Genomic DNA, 16,302 nt, shown 5'->3' on the forward strand with positions numbered 1-16,302 from the left:
AAGCTCAATCATCATCTCATTGGTTTCCTGCGAATCTTGTGAGAAATGCGGGGATCTTCAAAGCCAGGAGTCCTGATAGTAAAACCGTGCCTGCCCAGTGCAAACTGTGGGTTTTGCAGCTGTCCCAGGGGCTGGGGGCTGAGGGCTGGGGGCTGGGGGCTGGGGGCTGGAGGCTGGGAGCTGTGAGCTGGGGGCTGGAGGCTGGAGGCTGGAGGCTGGGGCTGGGAGCTGGGGGCTGGAGGCTGGGGCTGGGGGCTGGGGGCTGGAGGCTGGAAGCTGTGAGCTGGGGGCTGGGGGCTGGAGGCTGGGGCTGGGGCTGGGGGCTGGGGCTGGGGGCTGGGGGCTGGAGGCTGGAAGCTGTGAGCTGGGGGCTGGAGGCTGGGGGCTGTGGGGCAGGGGTTGGGGGCTGGGTCTGGGGGCTGGGGGCTGGGGGCTGTGGGGCAGGGGCTGGGGGCTGGAGCTGGAGGCTGGGGGCTGGGGGCTGGGGGCCGCGGGGAGGGACCAGCAGGGAAGAATTGGGGACAGAAGCTGACGCTCAGCCTGGGCTTTGCCCCCAGAGGGGTGGATGGTGGCACCAAAGTGATGCCAGTCACCTGGTGCCAGCCCTCCATGCACATCCCCCCCCCCCCCCCCCCCCCCCCCGCCGATTGCACGGGGACGGAGTCGGGCGCACATTCAGCGTCTGAACAAGGAAACGGCCCCTTCACCTCCAACAAGTGCAAAGCTCAGGCCCAGCTGCCGAATGGCTTGCCCCCGGGCCGCGCCGTGGCCGCTCTCGGTGACGCTGACTTCAGTTGAGTAGGTGTGTTATTTTTAAATCTCTCTCTCTCTCTCTCTCTCTCTCCTCTTTTTTAAAAATCTCATTGTGTAACTTGTAAGAACCTTTTTGGTATAATACAGTCACTTCTAACCTTGAAAATAAGAAATGCTTTTAAAAAAAATAAAAATAAAAAACATGAACCGGAATGGACAGGAGCTTCGTCCGGAGCCTCTAAAGGAGCCCTTAGCGCGCGGGGCCTCCTCGGGAAGGACCGAGCGCAGCCACGCTCAGCGCCCGGCCGGCGGCCTCTGTCCTCGGAGCAGGAAAATGAGTTCAGCAGGACGGCCTCTCGCTGGGCCCTGGGCCGGCAGCGCTCGGAGCTGCTCTGAAACATCTTCATTCCCCACAACTACCATGTTCCTTGGAATGACTCACCGGAAATTCACAGTATTCCGAGTTTTAAAGTAATTCAAACCACAAGGGCCTTGGTGATCGTGCGCAGCGGTAGCAGAAGGAGCCAGCGAGCTCGGTCCAGGGTGGGATTAGTCACGACGGCACATCGACCCCCTCCCAAGACGCGTGTTTCTACTCCGCTGCGTTCCCTGGGCTGCTGTGCTGGGTCGTGAGTGACAACAGGCAGGACAAATAAGGAAAACATGTTGGATGGTGTCAAATAGCAGGGGAAACGTTAGGCAGGGACCAGGTCTGAGCACACTGGGTAGCGGCAGGGGGTCCCTGAGGAGGGGTACCTGAGTAAAGGCCTCCACAGCATGTGAGTCACATGGCCATCTGGGGGGACATTCCAGGCCGAGGGAAGAGTGTGTGCAAAGGCCCTGGGGCAGCAGGGTGCTGAGGAACACCCGAGCGTGGTGGGAATGGAGGGAGCAAGGGGAGCAGGGCTGGGTGTGAGGACCTGGAGGGAGCAGGGCCCATCATGGGAGGCCTCGCAGTGAAGACTCTGGCTTTTGCTCCGAGTGGTGAGGGAGCCGGGGGCCGGGAGTGGGGGGCGGGGGGAACGAGGGGGCGGGGAGGGGGGTTGATCTGAACAGGGACATGATCTGAATTGTGTCTCAGCACCCAAAGCTGAGAGCCGCGGAGAGGCAGCCGCATAGGAGTTCTGAGGGAGGGAAAGGCCATGCCAGGGGTTAGGGACAGGTCTCCCCGGACAGAGAGACATAAGAAGGCATGGCAATTGTTCAGCTAACCGAGCAGCTGGGGATTAGATGTTATTTTTCAAAATTAATGAATTTTAATCCTCCCCCAAGGATATTTTTCTATTGATTTTTAGAGAGAGTGAAAGAGAGAGGGAAAGACAGAGAAAAATATTGATGTGAGAGGAACACATCGATTGGCTGCCTCCTGCACATGCCCTGACCAGGGCCTGGGCCAGGGAGGAGCCTGCAACCCAGGTACGTGCCCTTGCCCGGAATCAAACCCTGGACCCTTCAGTCCGCAGGCCGGCGCTCTATCCACTGAGCCACACCGGCCAGGGCTATGTTAGGAGATGGCATTCTCTTTGCGCTGCCTGTTCCAGTTCCTCGGGGCATGTTTCTGAGCTCGCCACGGGGGCAGGTAAGGAAGTGTGGCCTTGGCCTCGCGAGTGCAGCCCCGGGCCGGGACGCCGTGTGTCCAGCGCGGCCCTGGGTTTTGACCTTGTGCTGTCCTGGGCCTGGTTGCTTCATGTTCCTGAGCTGTGCTTTCCTCCGTGGAGAGTGTAATTGCTGATTACACGATGGAATTATTATGTCAATTAATGGCATGCTAATAACCCGGCGGTCATAAGCACCGAGAGGCTTTGAACCAGGCATGACATACACGCGGGGGTGACCCATTAGTGTCACGGTTACGAGAAACACATGGCACTTTAGCGCCCAGAAGGTCCGGGGACCGGAAAAGCCGTGGGCGGCCGGGAGGGGACTGCTGTGCGGCTGGAAGGAGATGAGAGGCGAGCGGGATGATGTGCAATTTCAGGACGGGCCGATGTTTGCGAGCGGGGATCGTGCAGAGCTGCTGGGGAGCGGGGGGAGGGAGCAGGAGTGAGTGTGTGTGACAGCAGACCCCGCGGGGCCCCCTCCCCCCGCCCCCTCCCTCTGCTCAGGTGTGACATTGACCTGAACAGCTCGCATGTTTGAGGGGCATGTGCAGAAGGCGGGCGCGGCCGGCCTGTAATGCCAACGCCAGGGGAAGGGCCGGCATATGGAAGTAGGCGCCGTGTGCTCTCCTGTGACGCTTTGATTGTATCTGACAGAGCTCGAACTCGCCCAGGATTTCGCACAGCGTCTGATGAACACCGAGGTGAACCCACGTGAACTTCTTTGAAAACATATTTTTATTGATTTCAGAGCGGGAGGGAGAGAGAGAGAGAGGGAGACATCAGTGATGAGACAGGGCCATTGATCAGCGGCCTCCTGCACACCCCCCGCTGGGGATTCAGCCCGTGACCCGGGCATGTGCCTGACCGGGAGTCGAACTCTGACCTCCTGGTTCGTAGGTCGATGGTCGATCACTGAGCCACGCCGGCCGGGCTGGCCTTTTCGTAAGACGCAGGGCGGCTGGTGTGGTGCCGGCCGAGGGGAGGGCGGACGGCTCCTCCGTGAGCCGGGTCAGGAGGTCAGTGGCTCTGATGGGGCCTCTAACTGCTGAGCGTGTTCATTCGACAGTCGTTTTGAGATAATGTCCTGCGTGGGGCATGAGAGATGAGTAAAGCACCACCTATTCCAAGGAGCTTGTAATCTAACAGGGAAATGACTGTAAACTCGGGCAGTGTGCCAGGCGCCATGGCAACCAGGGAGGCTGCGAGGCTGGGGCGGGGAATCCTGCAGGGAGGGTCCGCGGGACCGGACGTCTGAGCGGGCCCACCCCCCGTCTCGGGCACCCCCCCCCCAAGGTGCCCGCCTCTTCAGAGTGGGGGCCCACATCTTGGGCACACCCCCCACCAAGGTGCCCGCCTCTTCAGAGTGGGGGCCCACATCTCGGGCACACCCCCCTCCCCAAGGTGCCAGCCTCGTCTGACTGGGGCCCGCAGTGCATTCAAGATGAGGGTAAGGAAACCCAAGTGATGGTTGGGTGAGGCTCCCAGAGGGGTACACCTGTCAGGGGGGGCTTCATGGGCACAGAGGAGAGGAGAGGAGAGGAGGACGTCCCGGGGCTCCGGGCCTGAGACCTGTGGCTGTTCTGGGAGGGGGCCGCCCGTTGGACGTTGGACGGGGGCAGGGCAGTTCCAGGGGAGACCTGGCGAAGCAGGTCTGGGCCGGATTCCACCCTGGAAGGCCGGCCGCGGGGTCTGCGGCAGCGGAGGGTCCGAAAGGTCTCCAGCCGAGCCGCCCCCCTGCCAAGGGCGTTGTGGAGCCCAGTCCTCCAGCGGCCAGGAGGAGACACTGCAGAGTGAAGGACAGGAGACGTGAAATAACACGTGGAGGCTTGGCGGGCAGATCAGCGGGGATATAACAGCGCAGGGAGGCAGGCGAGGATGAGTTTTAAAGAAAAAATTAGCCCGGCCGGCGTGGCTCAGTGGTTGAGGGTCGACCTATGAACCAGGAGGTCACGGTTCGATCCCCGGTCAGGGCACAGGCCCGGGTTTCGGGCTTGATCCCCCGTGTGGGGCGGGCAGGAGGCAGCCGATCCACGATTCTCTCATCATTGATGTTTCTCTCTCCCTCCCTCTCCCTCCCTCTCTGACATCAATAAACACATATTTGGGGAAAAGAAAAAGAAGAAAGTTCACCCGGGGTGGGGACCCTGACCCGAGCGGCCACCCCCGCCCGGGTGAGTGAGGGGCGGCGGCGGCGGCTTGTCTGAGGGTGGAAGCGGCAGGAAGCGAGGCCGGCGCCCTCTCCGCCCGCAGTTATCACCGGGAGGCCGCCCGTGGGCGGGGACCTTGGACTCCAGCTGCGGTTCAGGTGAGCCCAGCGCCTGACCCCACCTCATCTCTGAGCGTGCGGAGGCGTCTGGCTCCCGCGTGGGCGCCGGCCGGTGTCAGCCGTGAGCCCTCAGCTCGGGGGGGAGCAAAGGTCCCGCACATACGTGCTCGCCTGCGCGTGAGCCGTGACTGCCCTCGCCCTGCTCCACCCGACACGCCCCTTCCACTCGCATCCGAAGCCACTCCGTCCACTCGCTCTTCAGGCCCCGGCACAGATGCAGGATGGCTCTTTGCGGGGAAAGGAAGCCTACAGTTTGGATACCACACTCTCCTGCAAGCCACCAAGGCCTCGGGGAGGGCGGAGCCCCTGGGCTCCCCAAACACCAGTGGGTTCCCACCGGGACTGGTGCCCGCACGTCATCGCTGATCACCCGGCGGAGCGGGGACTCTGGCTTCTGAGCCTCAGTTGGCTTAGCGGCCTGGCGAGGGGGAGAAGGAAGGCACATATGGACGGAGCATCCTGCTCGCGGCCTGAGGGGTGGCTCGCAGGGAAAGGCTGTAAATCGGAGGGGCCAGCGCTCACCCCACGGTCGGTCAGACGGTCGGTCGGTTGGACGGTCGGTCGGACGGTTGGCGTTTCCCCCGGGAATGAGGCGGAGCGGGGAGAAGGCAGGAACCCATCAGAGTCCCGTAGCTCCTCGTTGTAAGCACACCTCTCATCAAGGTGTTTTGAGTATTTGCGATGCTTGGGACGTGGTTTTCAGGACACAGGACACACAGTCTGCTCTGTACACACATAGAACACATGTCTTTTTTAAAAAAATGTATTTGTATTGATTTCAGAGAGGAAGGGAGAGGGAGAGAGAGAAACATCAATGATGAGAGGGGATCATGGATCAGCTGCCTCCTGCACGTCCCCTACTGGGGATCGAGCCCCCAACACGGGCATGTGCCCTTGACCAGAATCAAACCTGGGACCCCCCAGTCCCCAGGCCGACGATCTATCCACTGAGCCACACCAGCCGGGGGTGTAACGCATCTTTATTTACACGCGATGGCTTCTGAGGCAGCTGGAAGGACCTCAGGTGAGTGTGCAGAGCTGTTTATTCATGTGGAAGGCAGCCCTCACACACGTGACCTTCAGAACGTATCCTCGAGAATGACTTGGAAAGTGTTTTCCTCTGAATCATTGAGAATTTTTACATACTTTAACCGTGAGTGACCACAAGCATAAAAGAACGAGAGCCAAGCCCTGGCTGGGCGGCTGTTGGTTGGAGCATCCTCCCGTTCACCAAAAGGTTTCCGTTTCAATTCCCGGTCAGGGCACATGCTAGGACGCGGGTTCGACCCCTGGTCAGGGCGAGCATGGCAGGCAACCCATGAATGTTTCTCTTTCTCTCTCTCTCTCTCTCTCTCTCTCTCTCTCTCCCTCTCTCCTCTTTCTCCCTCCCCCTCTCCCCCTCCACTCTCTCTCCCCCTTCCTCTCTCTCTAAAATAAATAAAAACACATGCTCACGTGAGGATTAAAAAAGAGAGCAGACTGCGTCCCAGTAGCTGTAGGATTCTCGTTGGCTCCACACCCCGGGGGGCCCACACATGCTTTTCCTCGTCTCCCCTTACTCAGCGGCCACCCCGGGAGGCCGTTTGCTTGCCCACCTTTTACAGAAGCGGAAGCCGAGGCCCAGAGGGGGTGGGTACCTTCCCCAGCCTCATCCCAGGAAGTGGCAGCGTGGGGACCGGCAGCCAGGTCTTCTGGCTGTCAACTCCGTCCTCCCGCTCTACCAGGCAGCCCCCTGGGGACGTGCCCCCAGACGGACCCCTCTCCAGGCCTCGGGGAACGACTTAGCCTCTGCCCTGAGCCGGATCGGAAATCCCCTGACGAGACCCAGCGGGCCTGTCGCGCCCCCTTCCCGCCGTGGGGTCTCACTTCCGCGCGGCTGTCCCGTGGACACCCAGCTGGCAAAGGTTAGGAGGGTCTCAGGCGCGTTGTAAAACCCATAAGGTTTGCATGGTCCAGGGCAATGATTACTGTCTATCTATATTCCACCTCCCTGAGGCCGACAGCAACACTGCCCTCTGCAAAGGGGGTGTGTGTGTGTGTATTGGGCGGGGGGGGGGGGGGGGGGGGCCCGAGTCTCCTGACACTTAAATCTGACGTCGTATCTCCTTCCCTGTCTCCGAGCTTCCGGAGGCGACCGCTGATCCCCGCCACTCGTTCTCGAACCCGCGCGGAGGAAGTCTGGGCTGGTCCCGACGTTGATGATTAGAGTCTTGGAGTGGACGTGGGTCACCATTTCCTGGGACCATCCCTGGGTCACCCACTCGTTTCTGGTTCCGAAACAGCCGAGTCTAGACTCTTAGGCCGCATAATTCAGGCCCGGGCTCCAGAGAATTCCACCTGTTGTTAAATTTTTTTTTAAATCCTCACCTGAGGACTTGTTTTTATTAGCTTTTAGAGAGAGGAAGGGGGAGTGAGAGAAACATTGGTCGGTTGCCTTCTGTATGGGCTCCAACCAGGGATCGATCCTGCAGTCAGGTATGTGCCCTGACTGGGAAGCGAACCCGCCACCCCTTGGTGCACGGGACGACGCTCTAGCCACTGAACCACCCAGCCACAGCTATTGTTAATGGCTTTTCTATAATGAGCCATCTGGTGGCTGTCTACTTTGAACATTTCCTCCTTAATTGGTAGACGTGCGGACAAGGCCGCTTCCTCCTTCCGCGGTTGGTGTTCAATGTCCTCCTTCAAGGGACCCACCTCCTAAAGAAGGGCTCAGAAATACAGGTTTCTGCTAGAAGGCATTCCTCTCCATATATATTTTATTTTTATTCATTTCAGAGAGGAAGGAAGAGGGAGAGAGAGATAGAAACATCAATGATGAGACTCATTGATCGACTGCCTCTTGCATGCCCCCTACTGGGGATCCAGCCCCAAACCGGGGCATGTGCCCTGACCGGGAATCGAGCCCAGACCTCCTGGTTCATAGGTCGACGCTCAACCACTGAGCCACACTGGCCGGGCGCCATCTCTATATTTTTAATCAGCGCCTGTTTCTAATGCATTTATAATTGTTTCTACCATCCAGACTCCTGATTCACTCAGGAGAAACCTGGGGTTGAGTCAGGCCTTTCAGCAAGCACTTCCAAGGGGTGTTTTGCAGACGGTGACTGGCTCGGGCCTCGGGGAGGCTACGCGAGGCCGGTGAATCGGGGATGCGGAGACTCGGCGTGGATTCCTGAAGGAGGACTCGGGCCGGGAGGTTTAAGGGCTTGCTAGTGACTCAGCCGCAGTTGGAGAGCAGCGTGTGAGTCATTCCGTTTGCGAATCTGCTGTCACTTCCTTGGAAAGGGCCTCCTTTCCTTATGGCTTTTTCCACGCTTGACTCACTTCTCTGAAGCTGTCATCTGTAACTGCATCGTCTCTGCTCCTGGAAGGACGAGGAGGCCCTGTCCCACTTCCCCCTTTCCGAGCCGAGGGGGCTGGCGATGGAGATCATTTGCGCCGTCGCCCCTGCCCCCACCCCCCAACCCGTTCTGGGCTGAGAGGTCGCAGTGGTGATGCTGGGAAAGCCCTATCCCAGGAGCGGCCCCACCTTCCAGGTCCTACTCAGGAGCCCCCTGTTCTCGGGGCCTTGTCCCTGCTTCCTAACGCCACAAACCCGGCACCTGCATGACGGCGGTGGGGGGGCTGGGGGTGGGGGGAGCTTTCCCTGGGAGGAAGGGCAACCTGGACCGCGATGCTTCCACACAGAACAGAAAACAAAACCAGCAGAACGGCCCGCGCTGGTCAGGGGGTGCGCTGGGCGGGGACCGGGAAATCGGCCGACACCTTGCAGGGAAGCGTTCCTCTGGGTCACAGGTGGGGCCCCGGAGTTAGAGCATCTGCTCAGAGTCCATATTAGGCAACAGGAACTGCCTGAAAGGCACTGATTTTTCACCGTGTGTCACTCAGCCCTCGTGACTCAGGCCTGCTGTTACTCACCCAGCGCCCGCGCTGCTGGGAGGGGCCGCCGCCAGCACATGGGGCTGATCTTGCCCTCCGCGGGGAGGGCGGCCGGTGGCCGGGGACGGGGGTGTTTTTCCTTTAAGATCAGATTAATTGAGTCGCTGACTCACACCCCGGGGACTGGATGGCGTCCTGAAGGGCTCCATTTCTAAAATAACACAGGCTCCCTCTGAGCAGTTTTACTGCCACCTGGTCAAGCTTATTAAAGTGTCAGGGGGAGTTTAAAAAGTCACGCTGGCCCGGCTGGTGTGGCTCAGTGGGTTGAGCGCTGACCTAGGGACCGAGAGGTCTGGGTTCAATGCCCAGTCAGGGCACATGCCCGGGTTGCAGGCTTGATCCCCAGTAGGGGGCATGCAGGAGGCAACCCATCAAGGGTTCTCTCTCATCTCCCTTCCTCTCTCCTAAAAATCAATAAAAACATATTTAAAAAGTCACACTGGAAACCATGTAACTAAAGCAATTTAGAGAAACTAAAGTAATTTAGTAGCAGCAACAAATGTGAAAATAGTGGTAAACATTACTCCAGCACTAGGAATGGCATGAGATCTTATTATTACTTTTTAAAAAAAAGACTTTATTTTTATTTTAGGTTCCCAGTGAAATTGAGCAGAAAGTGCAGAGTTCCCCGGTCCGCCCCGCCCGCACGTGGGCACGGCCTCCCCTGCTATCACGCCCCGCACCGGAGTGGTACCTTTGTTACAGTCGATGAGCTGCGTGGACGCACCTTCATCGCCCAAAGTCCACAGTGTGCATCAGGGTTCACTCTGCTGCCGTGAATTCTAAGGGTTTGGACAAATGTGCCAAGGCCTGGGCCACCATTGAGGGTTTGCAGAGTAGCTTCGTTGCCATAACATTCTCTGTGCTCCACCGATTCAGAGATCTTGGGGGGTGTGTGTGTGTGTGTGTGTGTGTGTTTTGTTTGCTTGTTTTTTTTTAGGTTCAAATGAAATGATCTAATCATGGGTTAAAGTCCAAAAGTTTAATAAAGCACAAGGGCCCAAGTGTTGAAACTTAAAATTAATGACTGCTTTTGCTTTAAGTCTACAATATTAAATGGCAACATGAGTATGAAGATTTCATCAACTCAGAACCCACATCTGAAATAGACCTTTGCGGTAGACACAGCACAAAAAGGTTTGCTGGCTCAGTAAAGGCAATAGTGTGTCCGGGAGGCGTCCAGCCAAGGACAGCACCAACTGTTAACAACCCTTTGCCCTGGAACTCAGCTCAAATTAAGCAAATAAACAATAACAAAGGACAGAAAAAGCTCTGGAAAAATCTCCCAATGTCAGGAAAATAAGTACATTTCTAAATAACCCATGAGCGAAAGAAGAAATCACAGCGAAAATTAGAAAATATTTTGAACTGAATGAAAATAAAGACACAATATATCAAAATGTGTGACATGCAGCTAAAGCAGTGCTTAGAGGGAAGTTAATAGCATCAAATACATATATTACGAAAAAAAGTCTTTAAAATGAATGATCTAAGTTTCCACCTTAAGAGATTAGGGGACAAAATGCAAATTAAACCATACACGAGCACAAGTAAAGATAAAAGTGGAAACTAATAAAATAGAATATAGTAAAACAATAGAAAAAAAATCAATGGAACCAATAGTTATTTAAAGAAGTTAATAAAATCAATAAACCTCTAGCCAGAATGATTAAGAAAAAAAAGATAAAAACCACAAAATATCAATATCAAGAATGAAAGAAGGCTGTCACCATGAATCCTACAACCAAAAAGATTATAAGGGAATATTTTGAACAATCAGTACAACTGATTAAATTTGACAACTTATGGATGAAACAAATTCTTTGAAAGTTACACATTATTGAAATTGACTCAAGAAGAAATAGAAAGCCTTCATAGCCTTATATCTATTAAATAAATTAAATTTGCCATTTTACTGCTGACAGGGAAGATACCAGGCCCAGATGGCTTCATTGGAGAATTCTATAAAATGTTTAAAAACGATCTAATACCCATCCTACACAAATATTTTGGAAAATAGAAGGAGAAATAACACTTTCAAACTAATTTTTTTATGAGACAGGTATTACCCCAATCTGTCAAAATTATTATAAAGAAAGAAAATCATAGGTCGATGTCCCTTGTTCATATAGATGCAAAATACTTAATGTGTTAACAAAATATAAGTAACAACATATAATACGTATTTATGTAATAATTATATATAACATTATAAATAACTCTACCCGTTGATAGACATAGAGAGAGAATACCACATAGAGAGGTAATATGCTGAGTGGATTTATTCCAGGAATTCAAGACTGTTTAATTGTCAAAGTCAGTTAATATAACACAGGATAAAGGCGGAAACTGGGCACTATTTCTGTTGGCCGTCCCCACGCCAGATTCAGGCATTCCCTGAGACTCACGGGACTCACACACAGGCACACTTATGGCTGAGGTTCACACAGCAAAAGGACATAGAGCAAAATCAGCCAGGAGGTGAGGTCTGGCCGGGACCAGGTGTAAGCTCCCGACGCCCTCTCCCTGCGCCTGGCTCCCCAGCAGCAGGCGTGACCCAGGCGTGAGCTGCTGGCTCCCAGAGAAGCTCATTAGAGACTCCACCCAGGGCTTTTATTGGGGCCGGTCTCATAGGCCACCTCCGCTTGGCACACATTCCAGACGCCAAGAAGGGAATCGGTTGCGCAGCTTGAACCATGCTGTTTGCACAAACGGGTTGGGCACCGCGAGCCACGCCCCTGAGTTTAGGGGGGTGGGGACCCTCCCAAAGTTCTCGGATGGCAGCCCGAGGCCCACCTCACAAAGGTTAACGGTCGCAGGCCTGCTGGGTTAACTCATGCACAGCAGCTCCACAGACGCACACCCTCAGAAGACACCAGGCTTTTGACGGAGCTTCGTGCCCATTCATGGACCGTCGGCCACCGGGGAACAGAAAGGATCTGCCTCAACGTAGGAAGGACATTTACAAAAACACCCTCGCACCGCTGATATCCCGCTGGGGCAACGCTGACCGCCTCCTCCCTGAGACTGGGAGCAGGACAAGGGCGCCTCGCCTGTCCTATTCAGGTGGCGCAGGCAGCCCTAGGGCTGCAGGAAGAAGAAATCGAAGGCGTCCATATTGGGAAGAGGAAAGCGACTTTTCTTCATGGACAGCATGATCGTGCAAATAGGAAACCCTAAGGAATCTACCAAAAATATTGTTGGGGACAACTGATTTGGTGAGGCTGCAGGATACAGGATCACTATACAAAAGCCAATTACATTTTTATATCCTAGTAATGAACAACTGAAAATTCAAGTAAAATACCATTTATGATAGTTTCTGAAACCATAAAGTGCTCAGGGATATCTTAAAATATGTACAGAAAATTTCACAATATTGCTGAGAGAAAATTTTTTAAAAAATATATTTTATTGATTTTTTATAGAGAAGGAGGGAGACGGATAGAGAGCTAGAAACATTGATGAGAGATAAACACCGATCACCTGCCTCCCGCACACCCCCCACTGGGCATGTGCCCGCAACCAAGGTACGTGCCCCTGACCGGAATTGAACCTGGGACCCCCGAGTCCGCAGGTCAACGCTCTATCCACTGAGCCAAACCGGTCAGGGTGAGAGAAAATTTTAAAGATGTAAATTAATAGGTAGATAGACCATGTGACATATATATATATATATATATATATATATATATATATATATCAATAATCTACAAATTGATTTGTAGAATCAATGCAATCCCAACTAAAACTCCAGCAGGTTCTTTGTAGAAATTGAGAAACTGATCCTAAAGTTTATAAATGCAAAGAGCCTACAAGAGTGAAAATGATTTTGAAAATGAAGAACAAGGTTGGAAGAATCACATTGTCTGATGCCAGGATTTAATATTCGCCTGTAGTAAGTGAGGCAGTGGGGTGTAGGTATAAAGACAGACATATAGATCAGTGGAACAATATCGAGAGTACGGATATATAGGCAATACATTTTGACACAGTGGCCAGGACAACTCAGTTTGGGGAAAATAAGCTCTTTTCAACAAATTGTTCAGGAAAAAACGGACAGCCACATGGAAAATGGGAATCTTGATGTTTACCCTGTACCCTATGAAAAATTACTCGAAATGGGTCCTATCCCTTAATATAAAACTTGTAGATGAACATATAAGAAAAATATCCCTGAAACCTTGGGGTAGGCAAAGAATTTTTAGCTAGACACAAAAAACATGATCCATTAAAAAAAATTGGAAAACCGGACTTTGTTAAAGTCAAAAACTTTTACTTTTGTCAAGACGCTGTTAAAATAAAAGGGCAAGTCACAGACTTGAAGACAGTATTTGCAATACAATAAACACACGAAAAGCTGCTTCACATCATTGGGCATCAGGAAGTGCCAGCTAAAGCCACACATACTCACGAGAAGGGCTAAACGTTAACACGAGAATAGCAAGTGTTGCTAGGCATGTGGCGCACCCGGGACTCTCATACGTTGCTGGTGGTAGCATTGTTTGGTAAAACCACTTTGGAAAACAGCTTGTCAACCTCTTATAAAGTTATGCATATGATTTAATTCCACTCCTACGTGTTTAGCCAAGATTAAAAGACTTGTACACAAATGTCCACAGCAATTTTATTCATAACTAGAAGCCCAGTGCATGAAATTTGTACACAGTTGGGGTCCCTAGGCCTGGCCAGCAATCAGGGCCTATTGGGGCCATCTCGCCCAGTCCCGATCGGGGCCGGGCCTGCCAGGGAATGCCGGCTGCCAGCTGCTGGCTGCTGGCTGGGGCCTGCCAGACGGGGCCTGCCAGGCAGGGGGAGAGAAGAGGGAGGGACCACAGGAGGTTTGCCGACGGGGAGGTTGACTGTGGGAGCGCACTGACCACCAGGGGGCAGCTCCTGTGTTGAGCGTCTGACTCCTGGTGGTCAGTGCATGTCATAGAACTGACCGATCGGTTGTTCTGGTTGTTCAGTTGTAACAGTTGCTTAGGCTTTCATATATATAGAGGCCCGGTGCACAAAATTTGTGCACCGGGGTGGGGGGGGTCTCTCAGCCCGGCCTGTGCCCTCTCGCAGTCTGAGAGCCATTTGGGGGTGTCTGGGAGCAGGCCTAAGCCATCAGTCAGACATCCTTAGAGCTGCTACAGAGGTGTGAGGGGCTCCCGCCACTTCTGCTACACTCGCCAGCCGTGAGCCCGGTTTCTGGCTGACCGCAGGAGTCTATGACCACCAGGGGGCAGCTCCTGCATTGAGCATCTGCCCCCTGGAGGTCAGTGCACATAATAGCGATCAGTTCTGCCATTTGGTCAATTTGCATATTAGCCTTTTATTATATAGGATAATTGCCAAGGACCTAGAAACAACCAAAATGTCCACCCACAGGTAAGTGGGTAAATGGTGATACGCCCGTGCATATTGTTTCGCAATGCGAAGGAGCAGATGAATGATGGACACTTTTGACTTTTTAAAGCACAGAGTGAGGGAAGCCAGACCCCACAGAGCACCTGCTCTCTGCGTTTACATCTCCAGATCGCTTCTCACCGTGCACAACCGACGCTCTGTACCCAGAGATGACAGCCGCCCGCTCCCCTCCCCCAGGCCCTGGGCCTCCCTTCTCGTTTCTGTCTCTGAATCTCGTGTTCCTAAGGGCCCAATGCAAGTGGAAGCAGACAGGATGTGTCTCTTTCTTTTTTATGTTAAATGTATTGGGGTAACATTGGTCAATAACTGTATCTAAATTTCAGGTATACAACTTTATAATACGGCATCTGTCTTCTCTACGGGGTGCCCGCCACCCGGAATCTAGCCTCCTCGCGTCTCCATGTACCTGACCCCGTGGCTGCCCTCTCTGACGGGCTTGGCTCACTCAGCAGCCACATGTACCTGCAGGGGGCCCTTCTAGTGACTTCCTACAGCACACGGCAGCCTGCCTCTCTGCCGGTGGCCTCACTACCTCTGTCCTCTTCCAGTTTCTGCATGGGCATCACTGTTTGTGGTGTTAGCTGTCACTCCTGCCGTTTCCTGTGTCACCATGACCACTATCCTGCTCTAACCGCTGCCGTCTTGTCTTGCAGGGGGTCATCCCCGCCCCCCCACCCCCAGGGTTTAAAACTGACCTGGGACTGATAAAGTCCAGAGGCTGGAAGGGAAATTAGGTGAGGAGAGTTCCTGGGAGACCTAAGGGGGAAGAAATCCTTCCCTTAGGGCAGTGATGGCGAACCTTTTGAGCTCGGCGTGTCAGCATTTTGAAAAACCCTAACTTAACTCTGGTGCCGTGTCACATATAGACATTTTTTGATCTTTGCAACCATAGTAAAACAAAGAATTATATTTTTGATATTTATTTTATATATTTAAATGCCATTTAACAAAGATAAATCAACCAAAAAAATGAGTTCACGTGTCACCTCTGACACGTGTGTCATAGGTTCGCCATCACTGCCTTAGGGGGAGAGAAGGTCACAGGACTGACAGGACTTAGGACAGTGCCCGAGGCCCCGAGGACTCGGTGACCTCTGCTTCCTGCGTCCGGTTGCTCGACCTTCTCAGACACACCTGGACATGCCTGCCTTCCCAGCTGGCCACGAGGACACCTGCTCCAGCATCGGATTCCCTGTCGTCGCTGGCAGAGATTTCACAACATAAGGAACTACTGGTTGTGTTGCCCAGAGAGGGTACAGAGGCAATGCCTGCCTAGTTGTTTTCAGTCGGTGGTTATCAAGGATGGAATCTGCTGTTATTTCAGTGTCCACTGAGGACCTACTGTGCTCAGCACTTACTAAGACGACCAAGTAAAGGCCCAGCACGGAGACGCCGCGCGGCCACGGCGCCTGGGAACTTCAAGGACTGGTACTGACAGCCCCCCTTTCCGATCACAGTATCAAGTTATTAATCAATAACAAAGTTGTGTCCATTTCCTGTACTTTGAGAATTTAAAGAAACTTCTGAATAATTTAATGTAAAATAAAATATCATGGAAATTGGGAATTACCTGAGAGTGAATGGTAAAAATACTACCTATTAGAATTGGAAGGATGAAGCAATCTAGAGTGAGCATTTTAGCGGCAAATACTTAATTGCAAAAGAGGAAGTGTTGTTCATTGGTGAGCCACGTATTCAGGGTGACAAGCTAGAGTAAGAACTGCACCACGAATTCAAAGAAGACAGGAAGAAGGGAGTACTGAAAATCAGAACAGGTCAGTGACACGGGAAACAAAGATGCGGCAGGAAGGATCGATAAGGACAAGCGCTGGTTCTCTGAAAAGAGCACAGGACAAGTAAAGTCCTCCCGCCCCCAGGAGAAATGACCAAGGCAAGAGCAGAGACGGGACCAGCAGGCACCACCGAGTCAGGGACACGCGTGCAGACGGGGCAGCGCTTAAAATGACGAGAGGATCTTAGAGGCACCTGCGGGCCCACACGTGGAAAACTTCCTAGGAAAATACAGCTTCGCCACCGTGACTCAGGAAGCAGCGCCCACCCCGAGCGCTCCGAGGCCGGCGAGGAAACGAGCACAGATAAGGTCTCCTTCGAGGAAATGTCCGCAGGGAAGATTTCCCCAGCATCCCAGGAGGAAGCCGTCCGGCATCGCACACACGCCTCCACGGGACGCAGGTGCAGACAGCGCTCCTCGGCAACGCGCTGGAGCCCACAGCGGTTTGGGTCCTCAGGACACCAAAGCCC

General features: G+C 53.6%; 1 long non-coding RNA gene across 1 annotated transcript; it reads right to left on the reverse strand.

Moving 5' to 3' along the window:
• Positions 1-3,200: 3,200 nt before the first annotated feature.
• On the reverse strand, positions 3,201-9,427 carry LOC118676685. The gene is made up of 3 exons (XR_004974190.1): positions 9,317-9,427; positions 5,203-5,405; positions 3,201-3,438 (listed from the first exon to the last, which is right to left on the reverse strand). It is a non-coding gene; the product is annotated as an uncharacterized LOC118676685 (long non-coding RNA).
• Between the last annotated feature and the right edge of the window lie 6,875 nt (positions 9,428-16,302).

The sequence above is a fragment of the Myotis myotis genome, unplaced genomic scaffold, assembly GCF_014108235.1.
Source record: "Myotis myotis isolate mMyoMyo1 unplaced genomic scaffold, mMyoMyo1.p scaffold_m19_p_2, whole genome shotgun sequence".
In the NCBI taxonomy this organism is placed as follows: Eukaryota; Metazoa; Chordata; class Mammalia; order Chiroptera; family Vespertilionidae; genus Myotis; species Myotis myotis.